Below are 16469 nucleotides of genomic sequence, written 5' to 3' on the forward strand. Positions count from 1 at the left end.
ATATAACGTTATACGTTATATCGATATAGTATATAACGTTATACGTTATATCGTTATCGTATATAACGTTATACGTTATATCGTAATACTACATAACGTTATACGTTATATCGTTATAGTATATAACGTTATACGTTATGTCGTAATAGTATATAACGTTATACGTTATATCGTTATAGTATATAACGTTATACGTTATGTCGTAATAGTATATAACGTTATACGTTATATCGTTATCGTATATAACGTTATACGTTATATCGATATAGTATATAATGTTATACGTTATATCGTTATCGTATATAACGTTATACGTTATATCGTAATACTACATAACGTTAAACGATATATCGTTATAGTATATAACGTTATACGTTATATCGATATAGTATATAACGTTATACGTTATATCGTAGTAGTATATAACGTTATACGTTATATCGTTATAGTATATAACGTTATACGTTATATCGTAATAGTATATAACGTTATACGTTATATCGTTATCGTACATAACGTTATAACGTTATATCGATATAGTATATAACGTTATACGTTATACCGTTATAGTATATAACGTTATACGTTATATCGTTATCGTATATAACGTTATACGTTATATCGTAATACTACATAACGTTATACGTTATATCGTAATACTACATAACGTTATACGTCATATCGTGATAGTATATAACGTTATACGTTATATCGTAATAGTATATACGTTATACGTTATATCGTAATAGTATATAACGATATACGTTATATCGTTATAGTATATAACGTTATACGTTATATCGATATAGTATATAACGTTATACGTTATATCGATATAGTATATAACGTTATACGTTATATCGTTATCGTATATAACGTTATACGTTATATCGTAATACTACATAACGTTATACGTCATATCGTTATAGTATATAACGTTATACGTTATATCGATATAGTATATAACGTTATACGTTATATCGATATAGTATATAACGTTATACGTTATATCGTAATACTACATAACGTTATACGTTATATCGTTATAGTATATAACGTTATACGTTATATCGTTATAGTATATAACGTCATACGTTATATCTTAATAGTATATAACGTTATACGTTATATCGTAATAGTATATAACGATATACGTTATATCGATATAGTATATAACGATATACGTTATATCGTTATAGTATATAACGTTATACGTTATATCGTTATAGTATATAACGTTATACGTTATATCGTTATCGTACATAACGTTATACGTTATATCGATATAGTATATAACGTTATACGTTATACCGTTAAAGTATATAACGTTATACGTTATATCGTAATAGTATACAACGTTATACGTTATATCGTTAGAGTATATAACGTCATACGTTATATCGTAATAGTATATAACGTTATACGTTATATCGATATAGTATATAACATTATACGTTATATCGATATAGTATATAACGTTATACGTTATATTGTTATCGTATATAACGTTATACGTTATATCGTTATCGTATATAACGTTATACGTTATATCGTAATACTACATAACGTTATACGATATATCGTTATAGTATATAACGTTATACGTTATACCGTTATCGTACATAACGTTATACGTTATACCGTTATCGTACATAACGTTATACGTTATATCGTAATAGTATACAACGTTATACGTTATATCGATATCGTATATAACGTTATACGTTATATCGATATAGTATATAACGTTATACGTTATATCGTTATAGTATATAACGTTATACGTTATATCGTAATAGTATATAACGTTATACGTTATATCGATAATGTATATAACGTCATACGTTATATCTTAATAGTATATAACGTTATACGTTATATCGTAATAGTATATAACGATATACGTTATATCGATATAGTATATAACGATATACGTTATATCGTTATAGTATATAACGTTATACGTTATATCGTTATAGTATATAACGTTATACGTTATATCGTTATAGTATACAACGTTATACGTTATATCGTTAGAGTATATAACGTCATACGTTATATCGTAATAGTATATAACGTTATACGTTATATCGATATAGTATATAACATTATACGTTATATCGATATAGTATATAACGTTATACGTTATATTGTTATCGTATATAACGTTATACGTTATATCGTAATACTACATAACGTTATACGTCATATCGTTATAGTATATAACGTTATACGTTATATCGTAATAGTATACAACGTTATACGTTATATCGTTATCGTATATAACGTTATACGTTATATCGTAATACTACATAACGTTATACGATATATCGTTATAGTATATAACGTTATACGTTATACCGTTATCGTACATAACGTTATACGTTATATCGTAATTGTATATAACGTTATACGTTATGTCGTTATAGTATATAACGTTATACGTTATATCGATATAGTATATAACGTTATACGTAATATCGATATAGTATATAACGTTATACGTTATATCGTAATACTACATAACGTTATACGTTATATCGTTATAGTATATAACGTTATACGTTATATCGTAATAGTATATAACGTTATACGTTATATCGATATAGTATATAACGTTATACGTTATATCGTTATCGTATATAACGTTATACGTTATATCGTAATACTACATAACGTTATACGATATATCGTTATAGTATATAACGTTATACGTTATACCGTTATCGTACATAACGTTATACGTTATATCGTAATAGTATACAACGTTATACGTTATATCGATATCGTATATAACGTTATACGTTATATCGATATAGTATATAACGTTATACGTTATATCGATATAGTATATAACGTTATACGTTATATCGTAATACTACATAACGTTATACGTTATATCGTTATAGTATATAACGTTATACGTTATATCGTTATAGTATATAACGTCATACGTTATATCTTAATAGTATATAACGTTATACGTTATATCGTAATAGTATATAACGATATACGTTATATCGATATAGTATATAACGATATACGTTATATCGTTATAGTATATAACGTTATACGTTATATCGTTATAGTATATAACGTTATACGTTATATCGTTATCGTACATAACGTTATACGTTATATCGATATAGTATATAACGTTATACGTTATACCGTTAAAGTATATAACGTTATACGTTATATCGTAATAGTATACAACGTTATACGTTATATCGTTAGAGTATATAACGTCATACGTTATATCGTAATAGTATATAACGTTATACGTTATATCGATATAGTATATAACATTATACGTTATATCGATATAGTATATAACGTTATACGTTATATCGTTATCGTATATAACGTTATACGTTATATCGTAATACTACATAACGTTATACGTCATATCGTTATAGTATATAACGTTATACGTTATATCGTAATAGTATACAACGTTATACGTTATATCGTAATAGTATACAACGTTATACGTTATATCGTTAGAGTATATAACGTCATACGTTATATCGATATAGTATATAACGTTATACGTAATATCGATATAGTATATAACGTTATACGTTATATCGTAATACTACATAACGTTATACGTTATATCGTTATAGTATATAACGTTATACGTTATATCGTAATAGTATACAACGTTATACGTTATATCGTTAGAGTATATAACGTCATACGTTATATCGTAATAGTATATAACGTTATACGTTATATCGATATAGTATATAACATTATACGTTATATCGATATAGTATATAACGTTATACGTTATACCGTTATCGCACATAACGTTATACGTTATATCGTAATTGTATATAACGTTATACGTTATGTCGTTATAGTATATAACGTTATACGTTATATCGATATAGTATATAACGTTATACGTTATATCGATATAGTATATAACGTTATACGTTATATCGTAATACTACATAACGTTATACGTTATATCGTTATAGTATATAACGTTATACGTTATATCGTTATAGTATATAACGTCATACGTTATATCTTAATAGTATATAACGTTATACGTTATATCGTAATAGTATATAACGATATACGTTATATCGATATAGTATATAACGTTATACGTTATATCGTTATAGTATATAACGTTATACGTTATATCGTAATAGTATATAACGTTATACGTTATATCGATATAGTATATAACGTTATACGTTATATCGTTATCGTATATAACGTTATACGATATATCGTAATACTACATAACGTTATACGATATATCGTTATAGTATATAACGTTATACGTTATACCGTTATCGTACATAACGTTATACGTTATATCGTAATAGTATACAACGTTATACGTTATATCGATATCGTATATAACGTTATACGTTATATCGATATAGTATATAACGTTATACGTTATATCGATATAGTATATAACGTTATACGTTATACCGTTAAAGTATATAACGTTATACGTTATATCGTAATAGTATATAACGTTATACGTTATATCGTAATAGTATATAACGATATACGTTATATCGATATAGTATATAACGTTATACGTTATATCGTAATACTACATAACGTTATACGTCATATCGTGATAGTATATAACGTTATACGTTATATCGTAATAGTATATAACGTTATACGTTATATCGTAATACTACATAACGTTATACGATATATCGTTATAGTATATAACGTTATACGTTATACCGTTATCGCACATAACGTTATACGTTATATCGTAATTGTATATAACGTTATACGTTATGTCGTTATAGTATATAACGTTATACGTTATATCGATATAGTATATAACGTTATACGTTATATCGATATAGTATATAACGTTATACGTTATATCGTAATACTACATAACGTTATACGTTATATCGTTATAGTATATAACGTTATACGTTATATCGTTATAGTATATAACGTCATACGTTATATCTTAATAGTATATAACGTTATACGTTATATCGTAATAGTATATAACGATATACGTTATATCGATATAGTATATAACGTTATACGTTATATCGTTATAGTATATTACGTTATACGTTATATCGTAATAGTATATAACGTTATACGTTATATCGATATAGTATATAAACGTTATACGTTATATCGTTATCGTATATAACGTTATACGATATATCGTAATACTACATAACGTTATACGATATATCGTTATAGTATATAACGTTATACATTATACCGTTATCGTACATAACGTTATACGTTATATCGTAATAGTATACAACGTTATACGTTATATCGATATCGTATATAACGTTATACGTTATATCGATATAGTATATAACGTTATACGTTATATCGATATAGTATATAACGTTATACGTTATACCGTTAAAGTATATAACGTTATACGTTATATCGTAATAGTATATAACGTTATACGTTATATCGTAATACTACATAACGTTATACGTCATATCGTGATAGTATATAACGTTATACGTTATATCGTAATAGTATATAACGATATACGTTATATCGTTATAGTATATAACGTTATACGTTATATCGTTATAGTATATAACGTTATACGTTATATCGTTATCGTACATAACGTTATACGTTATATCGTAATAGTATACAACGTTATACGTTATATCGATATCGTATATAACGTTATACGTTATATCGATATAGTGTATAACGTTATACGTTATATCGATATAGTATATAATGTTATACGTTATATCGATATAGTATATAACGTTATACGTTATATCGTTATAGTATATAACGTTATACGTTATATCGATATAGTATATAACGTTATACGTTATATCGTTATCGTATATAACGTTATACGTTATATCGTAATACTACATAACGTTATACGTTATATCGTTATAGTATATACGTTATACGTTATGTCGTAATAGTATATAACGTTATACGTTATATCGTTATAGTATATAACGTTATACGTTATGTCGTAATAGTATATAACGTTATACGTTATATCGTTATAGTATATAACGTTATACGTTATATCGATATAGTATATAATGTTATACGTTATATCGTTATCGTATATAACGTTATACGTTATATCGTAATACTACATAACGTTAAACGATATATCGTTATAGTATATAACGTTATACGTTATATCGATATAGTATATAACGTTATACGTTATATCGTAGTAGTATATAACGTTATACGTTATATCGTTATAGTATATAACGTTATACGTTATATCGTAATAGTATATAACGTTATACGTTATATCGTTATCGTACATAACGTTATACGTTATATCGATATAGTATATAACGTTATACGTTATACCGTTAAAGTATATAACGTTATACGTTATATCGTTATCGTATATAACGTTATACGTTATATCGTAATACTACATAACGTTATACGTTATATCGTAATACTACATAACGTTATACGTCATATCGTGATAGTATATAACGTTATACGTTATATCGTAATAGTATATAACGATATACGTTATATCGTTATAGTATATAACGTTATACGTTATATCGTTATAGTATATAACGTTATACGTTATATCGTTATCGTACATAACGTTATACGTTATATCGATATAGTATATAACGTTATACGTTATACCGTTAAAGTATATAACGTTATACGTTATATCGTAATAGTATACAACGTTATACGTTATATCGTTAGAGTATATAACGTCATACGTTATATCGTAATAGTATATAACGTTATACGTTATATCGATATAGTATATAACGTTATACGTTATATCGATATAGTATATAACGTTATACTTTATATCGTAATACTACATAACGTTATACGTTTATATCGTTATAGTATATAACGTTATACGTTATATCGTTATAGTATATAACGTCATACGTTATATCTTAATAGTATATAACGTTATACGTTATATCGTAATAGTATATAACGATATACGTTATATCGATATAGTATATAACGTTATACGTTATATCGTTATAGTATATAACGTTATACGTTATATCGTAATAGTATATAACGTTATACGTTATATCGTAATAGTATATAACGATATACGTTATATCGATATAGTATATAACGTTATACGTTATATCGTTATAGTATATAACGTTATACGTTATATCGTAATAGTATATAACGTTATACGTTATATCGATATAGTATATAACGTTATACGTTATATCGTTATCGTATATAACGTTATACGATATATCGTAATACTACATAACGTTATACGATATATCGTTATAGTATATAACGTTATACGTTATACCGTTATCGTACATAACGTTATACGTTATATCGTAATAGTATACAACGTTATACGTTATATCGATATCGTATATAACGTTATACGTTATATCGATATAGTATATAACGTTATACGTTATATCGATATAGTATATAACGTTATACGTTATATCGATATAGTATATAACGTTATACGTTATATCGTTATAGTATATAACGTTATACGTTATATCGATATAGTATATAACGGTATACGTTATATCGATATAGTATATAACGTTATACGTTATATCGATATAGTATATAACGTTATACGTTATATCGTAATACTACATAACGTTATACGTTATATCGTTATAGTATATAACGTTATACGTTATATCGTTATAGTATATAACGTTATACGTTATATCGTTATAGTATATAACGTCATACGTTATATCTTAATAGTATGTAACGTTATACGTTATATCGTAATAGTATATAACGATATACGTTATATCGATATAGTATATAACGTTATACGTTATATCGATATAGTATATAACGGTATACGTTATATCGATATAGTATATAACGTTATACGTTATATCGATATAGTATATAACGTTATACGTTATATCGTAATACTACATAACGTTATACGTTATAATCGTTATAGTATATAACGTTATACGTTATATCGTTATAGTATATAACGTTATACGTTATATCGTTATAGTATATAACGTCATACGTTATATCTTAATAGTATGTAACGTTATACGTTATATCGTAATAGTATACAACGTTATACGTTATATCGTTATCGTATATAACGTTATACGTTATATCGTAATACTACATAACGTTATACGATATATCGTTATAGTATATAACGTTATACGTTATACCGTTATCGTACATAACGTTATACGTTATATCGTAATTGTATGTAACGTTATACGTTATATCGTTATGGTATGTAACGTTATACGTTATATCGATATAGTATATAACGTTATACGTTATATCGATATAGTATATAACGTTATACGTTATATCATAATACTACATAACGTTATACGTTATATCGTTATAGTATATAACGTTATACGTTATATCGATATAGCATATAACGTTATACGTTATATCGATATAGTATATAACGTTATACGTTATATCGTTATAGTATATAACGTTATACGTTATATCGATATAGTATATAACGTTATACGTTATATCGTAATACTACATAACGTTATACGTCATATCGTTATAGTATATAACGTTATACGTTATATCGTAATAGTATACAACGTTATACGTTATATCGTTATCGTATATAACGTTATACGTTATATCGTAATACTACATAACGTTATACGATATATCGTTATAGTATATAACGTTATACGTTATACCGTTATCGTACATAACGTTATACGTTATATCGTAATTGTATATAACGTTATACGTTATATCGTTATAGTATATAACGTTATACGTTATATCGTTATGGTATATAACGTTATACGTTATATCGATATAGTATATAACGTTATACGTTATATCGATATAGTATATAACGTTATACGTTATATCGATATAGTATATAACGTTATACGTTATATCATAATACTACATAACGTTATACGTTATATCGTTATAGTATATAACGTTATACGTTATATCGTAATACTACATAACGTTATACGATATATCGTTATAGTATATAACGTTATACGATATATCGTTATAGTATATAACGTTATACGTTATACCGTTATCGTACATAACGTTATACGTTATACCGTTATCGTACATAACGTTATACGTTATATCGTAATAGTATACAACGTTATACCTTATATCGATATCGTATATAACGTTATACGTTATATCGATATAGTATATAACGTTATACGTTATATCGTTATAGTATATAACGTTATACGTTATATCGATATAGTATATAACGTTATACGTTATATCGTAATACTACATAACGTTATACGTCATATCGTTATAGTATATAACGTTATACGTTATATCGTAATAGTATACAACGTTATACGTTATATCGTTATCGTATATAACGTTATACGTTATATCGTAATACTACATAACGTTATACGATATATCGTTATAGTATATAACGTTATACGTTATACCGTTATCGTACATAACGTTATACGTTATATCGTAATTGTATATAACGTTATACGTTATATCGTTATAGTATATAACGTTATACGTTATATCGTTATGGTATATAACGTTATACGTTATATCGATATAGTATATAACGTTATACGTTATATCGATATAGTATATAACGTTATACGTTATATCATAATACTACATAACGTTATACGTTATATCGTTATAGTATATAACGTTATACGTTATATCGTAATAGTATATACCGATATACGTTATATCGATATAGTATATAACGTTATACGTTATATCGTTATAGTATATAACGTTATACGTTATATCGTTATAGTATATAACGTTATACGTTATATCGATATAGTATATAACGTTATACGTTATATCGATATAGTATATAACGTTATACGTTATATCGTAATACTACATAACGTTATACGTTATATCGTTATAGTATATAACGTTATACGTTATATCGTTATAGTATATAACGTCATACGTTATATCTTAATAGTATATAACGTTATACGTTATATCGTAATAGTATATAACGATATACGTTATATCGATATAGTATATAACGTTATACGTTATACCGTTATCGTACATAACGTTATACGTTATATCGTAATAGTATACAACGTTATACGTTATATCGATATCGTATATAACGTTATACGTTATATCGATATAGTATATAACGTTATACGTAATATCGATATAGTATATAACGTTATACGTTATATCGATATAGTATATAACGTTATACGTTATATCGATATAGTATATAACGTTATACGTTATACCGTTAAAGTATATAACGTTATACGTTATATCGTAATAGTATATAACGTTATACGTTATATCGTAATAGTATATAACGATATACGTTATATCGATATAGTATATAACGTTATACGTTATATCGTAATACTACATAACGTTATACGTCATATCGTGATAGTATATAACGTTATACGTTATATCGTAATAGTATATAACGTTATACGTTATATCGTAATACTACATAACGTTATACGATATATCGTTATAGTATATAACGTTATACGTTATACCGTTATCGCACATAACGTTATACGTTATATCGTAATTGTATATAACGTTATACGTTATGTCGTTATAGTATATAACGTTATACGTTATATCGATATAGTATATAACGTTATACGTTATATCGATATAGTATATAACGTTATACGTTATACCGTTAAAGTATATAACGTTATACGTTATATCGTAATAGTATATAACGTTATACGTTATATCGTAATACTACATAACGTTATACGTCATATCGTGATAGTATATAACGTTATACGTTATATCGTAATAGTATATAACGATATACGTTATATCGTTATAGTATATAACGTTATACGTTATATCGTTATAGTATATAACGTTATACGTTATATCGTTATCGTACATAACGTTATACGTTATATCGATATAGTATATAACGTTATACGTTATACCGTTAAAGTATATAACGTTATACGTTATATCGTAATAGTATACAACGTTATACGTTATATCGTTAGAGTATATAACGTCATACGTTATATCGTAATAGTATATAACGTTATACGTTATATCGATATAGTATATAACGTTATACGTTATATCGATATAGTATATAACGTTATACGTTATATCGTTATCGTATATAACGTTATACGTTATATCGTAATACTACATAACGTTATACGTCATATCGTTATAGTATATAACGTTATACGTTATATCGTAATACTACATAACGTTATACGTTATATCGTTATAGTATATAACGTTATACGTTATATCGTTATAGTATATAACGTCATACGTTATATCTTAATAGTATATAACGTTATACGTTATATCGTAATAGTATATAACGATATACGTTATATCGATATAGTATATAACGATATACGTTATATCGATATAGTATATAACGTTATACGTTATATCGATATAGTATATAACGTTATACGTTATATCGTAATACTACATAACGTTATACGTTATATCGTTATAGTATATAACGTTATACATTATATCGTTATAGTATATAACGTCATACGTTATATCTTAATAGTATATAACGTTATACGTTATATCGTAATAGTATATAACGATATACGTTATATCGATATAGTATATAACGTTATACGTTATATCGTTATAGTATATAACGTTATACATTATATCGTTATAGTATATAACGTCATACGTTATATCTTAATAGTATATAACGTTATACGTTATATCGATATAGTATATAACGTTATACGTTATATCGATATAGTATATAACGTTATACGTTATACCGTTATCGCACATAACGTTATACGTTATATCGTAATTGTATATAACGTTATACGTTATGTCGTTATAGTATATAACGTTATACGTTATATCGATATAGTATATAACGTTATACGTTATATCGATATAGTATATAACGTTATACGTTATATCGTAATACTACATAACGTTATACGTTATATCGTTATAGTATATAACGTTATACATTATATCGTTATAGTATATAACGTCATACGTTATATCTTAATAGTATATAACGTTATACGTTATATCGTAATAGTATATAACGATATACGTTATATCGATATAGTATATAACGTTATACGTTATATCGTTATAGTATATAACGTTATACGTTATATCGTAATAGTATATAACGTTATACGTTATATCGATATAGTATATAACGTTATACGTTATATCGTTATCGTATATAACGTTATACGATATATCGTAATACTACATAACGTTATACGATATATCGTTATAGTATATAACGTTATACGTTATACCGTTATCGTACATAACGTTATACGTTATATCGTAATAGTATACAACGTTATACGTTATATCGATATCGTATATAACGTTATACGTTATATCGATGTAGTATATAACGTTATACGTTATATCGATATAGTATATAACGTTATACGTTATACCGTTAAAGTATATAACGTTATACGTTATATCGTAATAGTATATAACGTTATACGTTATATCGTAATAGTATATAACGATATACGTTATATCGATATAGTATATAACGTTATACGTTATATCGTAATACTACATAACGTTATACGTCATATCGTGATAGTATATAACGTTATACGTTATATCGTAATAGTATATAACGTTATACGTTATATCGTAATAGTATACAACGTTATACGTTATATCGTTATAGTATATAACGTCATACGTTATATCTTAATAGTATATAACGTTATACGTTATATCGTAATAGTATATAACGATATACGTTATATCGATATAGTATATAACGTTATACGTTATATCGTTATAGTATATAACGTTATACGTTATATCGTAATAGTATATAACGTTATACGTTATATCGATATAGTATATAACGTTATACGTTATATCGTTATCGTATATAACGTTATACGATATATCGTAATACTACATAACGTTATACGATATATCGTTATAGTATATAACGTTATACATTATACCGTTATCGTACATAACGTTATACGTTATATCGTAATAGTATACAACGTTATACGTTATATCGATATCGTATATAACGTTATACGTTATATCGATATAGTATATAACGTTATACGTTATATCGATATAGTATATAACGTTATACGTTATATCGATATAGTATATAACGTTATACGTTATACCGTTAAAGTATATAACGTTATACGTTATATCGTAATAGTATATAACGTTATACGTTATATCGTAATACTACATAACGTTATACGTCATATCGTGATAGTATATAACGTTATACGTTATATCGTAATAGTATATAACGATATACGTTATATCGTTATAGTATATAACGTTATACGTTATATCGTTATAGTATATAACGTTATACGTTATATCGTTATCGTACATAACGTTATACGTTATATCGATATAGTATATAACGTTATACGTTATACCGTTAAAGTATATAACGTTATACGTTATATCGCAATAGTATACAACGTTATACGTTATATCGTTAGAGTATATAACGTCATACGTTATATCGTAATAGTATATAACGTTATACGTTATATCGATATAGTATATAACGTTATACGTTATATCGATATAGTATATAACGTTATACGTTATATCGTTATCGTATATAACGTTATACGTTATATCGTAATACTACATAACGTTATACGTCATATCGTTATAGTATATAACGTTATACGTTATATCGTAATAGTATACAACGTTATACGTTATATCGTAATACTACATAACGTTATACGATATATCGTTATAGTATATAACGTTATACGTTATACCGTTATCGTACATAACGTTATACGTTATATCGTAATAGTATACAACGTTATACGTTATATCGATATCGTATATAACGTTATACGTTATATCGATATAGTGTATAACGTTATACGTTATATCGATATAGTATATAAGGTTATACGTTATATCGATATAGTATATAACGTTATACGTTATATCGTTATAGTATATAACGTTATACGTTATATCGATATAGTATATAACGTTATACGTTATATCGTTATCGTATATAACGTTATACGTTATATCGTAATACTACATAACGTTATACGTCATATCGTTATAGTATATAACGTTATACGTTATATCGTAATACTACATAACGTTATACGTTATATCGTTATAGTATATAACGTTATACGTTATATCGTTATAGTATATAACGTCATACGTTATATCTTAATAGTATATAACGTTATACGTTATATCGTAATAGTATATAACGATATACGTTATATCGATATAGTATATAACGATATACGTTATATCGTTATAGTATATAACGTTATACGTTATATCGTTATAGTATATAACGTTATACGTTATATCGTTATCGTACATAACGTTATACGTTATATCGATATAGTATATAACGTTATACGTTATACCGTTAAAGTATATAACGTTATACGTTATATCGTAATAGTATACAACGTTATACGTTATATCGTTAGAGTATATAACGTCATACGTTATATCGTAATAGTATATAACGTTATACGTTATATCGATATAGTATATAACATTATACGTTATATCGATATAGTATATAACGTTATACGTTATATCGTTATCGTATATAACGTTATACGTTATATCGTAATACTACATAACGTTATACGTCATATCGTTATAGTATATAACGTTATACGTTATATCGCAATAGTATACAACGTTATACGTTATATCGTTATCGTATATAACGTTATACGTTATATCGTAATACTACATAACGTTATACGATATATCGTTATAGTATATAACGTTATACGTTATACCGTTATCGCACATAACGTTATACGTTATATCGTAATTGTATATAACGTTATACGTTATGTCGTTATAGTATATAACGTTATACGTTATATCGATATAGTATATAACGTTATACGTTATATCGATATAGTATATAACGTTATACGTTATATCGTAATACTACATAACGTTATACGTTATATCGTTATAGTATATAACGTTATACATTATATCGTTATAGTATATAACGTCATACGTTATATCTTAATAGTATATAACGTTATACGTTATATCGTAATAGTATATAACGATATACGTTATATCGATATAGTATATAACGTTATACGTTATATCGTTATAGTATATAACGTTATACGTTATATCGTAATAGTATATAACGTTATACGTTATATCGATATAGTATATAACGTTATACGTTATATCGTTATCGTATATAACGTTATACGATATATCGTAATACTACATAACGTTATACGATATATCGTTATAGTATATAACGTTATACGTTATACCGTTATCGTACATAACGTTATACGTTATATCGTAATAGTATACAACGTTATACGTTATATCGATATCGTATATAACGTTATACGTTATATCGATATAGTATATAACGTTATACGTTATATCGATATAGTATATAACGTTATACGTTATACCGTTAAAGTATATAACGTTATACGTTATATCGTAATAGTATATAACGTTATACGTTATATCGTAATAGTATATAACGATATACGTTATATCGATATAGTATATAACGTTATACGTTATATCGTAATACTACATAACGTTATACGTCATATCGTGATAGTATATAACGTTATACGTTATATCGTAATAGTATATAACGTTATACGTTATATCGTAATACTACATAACGTTATACGATATATCGTTATAGTATATAACGTTATACGTTATACCGTTATCGCACATAACGTTATACGTTATATCGTAATTGTATATAACGTTATACGTTATGTCGTTATAGTATATAACGTTATACGTTATATCGATATAGAATATAACGTTATACGTTATATCGATATAGTATATAACGTTATACGTTATATCGTAATACTACATAACGTTATACGTTATATCGTTATAGTATATAACGTTATACGTTATATCGTTATAGTATATAACGTCATACGTTATATCTTAATAGTATATAACGTTATACGTTATATCGTAATAGTATATAACGATATACGTTATATCGATATAGTATATAACGTTATACGTTATATCGTTATAGTATATAACGTTATACGTTATATCGTAATAGTATATAACGTTATACGTTATATCGATATAGCATATAACGTTATACGTTATATCGTTATCGTATATAACGTTATACGATATATCGTAATACTACATAACGTTATACGATATATCGTTATAGTATATAACGTTATACATTATACCGTTATCGTACATAACGTTATACGTTATATCGTAATAGTATACAACGTTATACGTTATATCGATATCGTATATAACGTTATACGTTATATCGATATAGTATATAACGTTATACGTTATATCGATATAGTATATAACGTTATACGTTATACCGTTAAAGTATATAACGTTATACGTTATATCGTAATAGTATATAACGTTATACGTTATATCGTAAT

The sequence above is a fragment of the Bombus affinis genome, chromosome 2, assembly GCF_024516045.1.
Source record: "Bombus affinis isolate iyBomAffi1 chromosome 2, iyBomAffi1.2, whole genome shotgun sequence".
NCBI classification, from domain to species: domain Eukaryota; kingdom Metazoa; phylum Arthropoda; class Insecta; order Hymenoptera; family Apidae; genus Bombus; species Bombus affinis.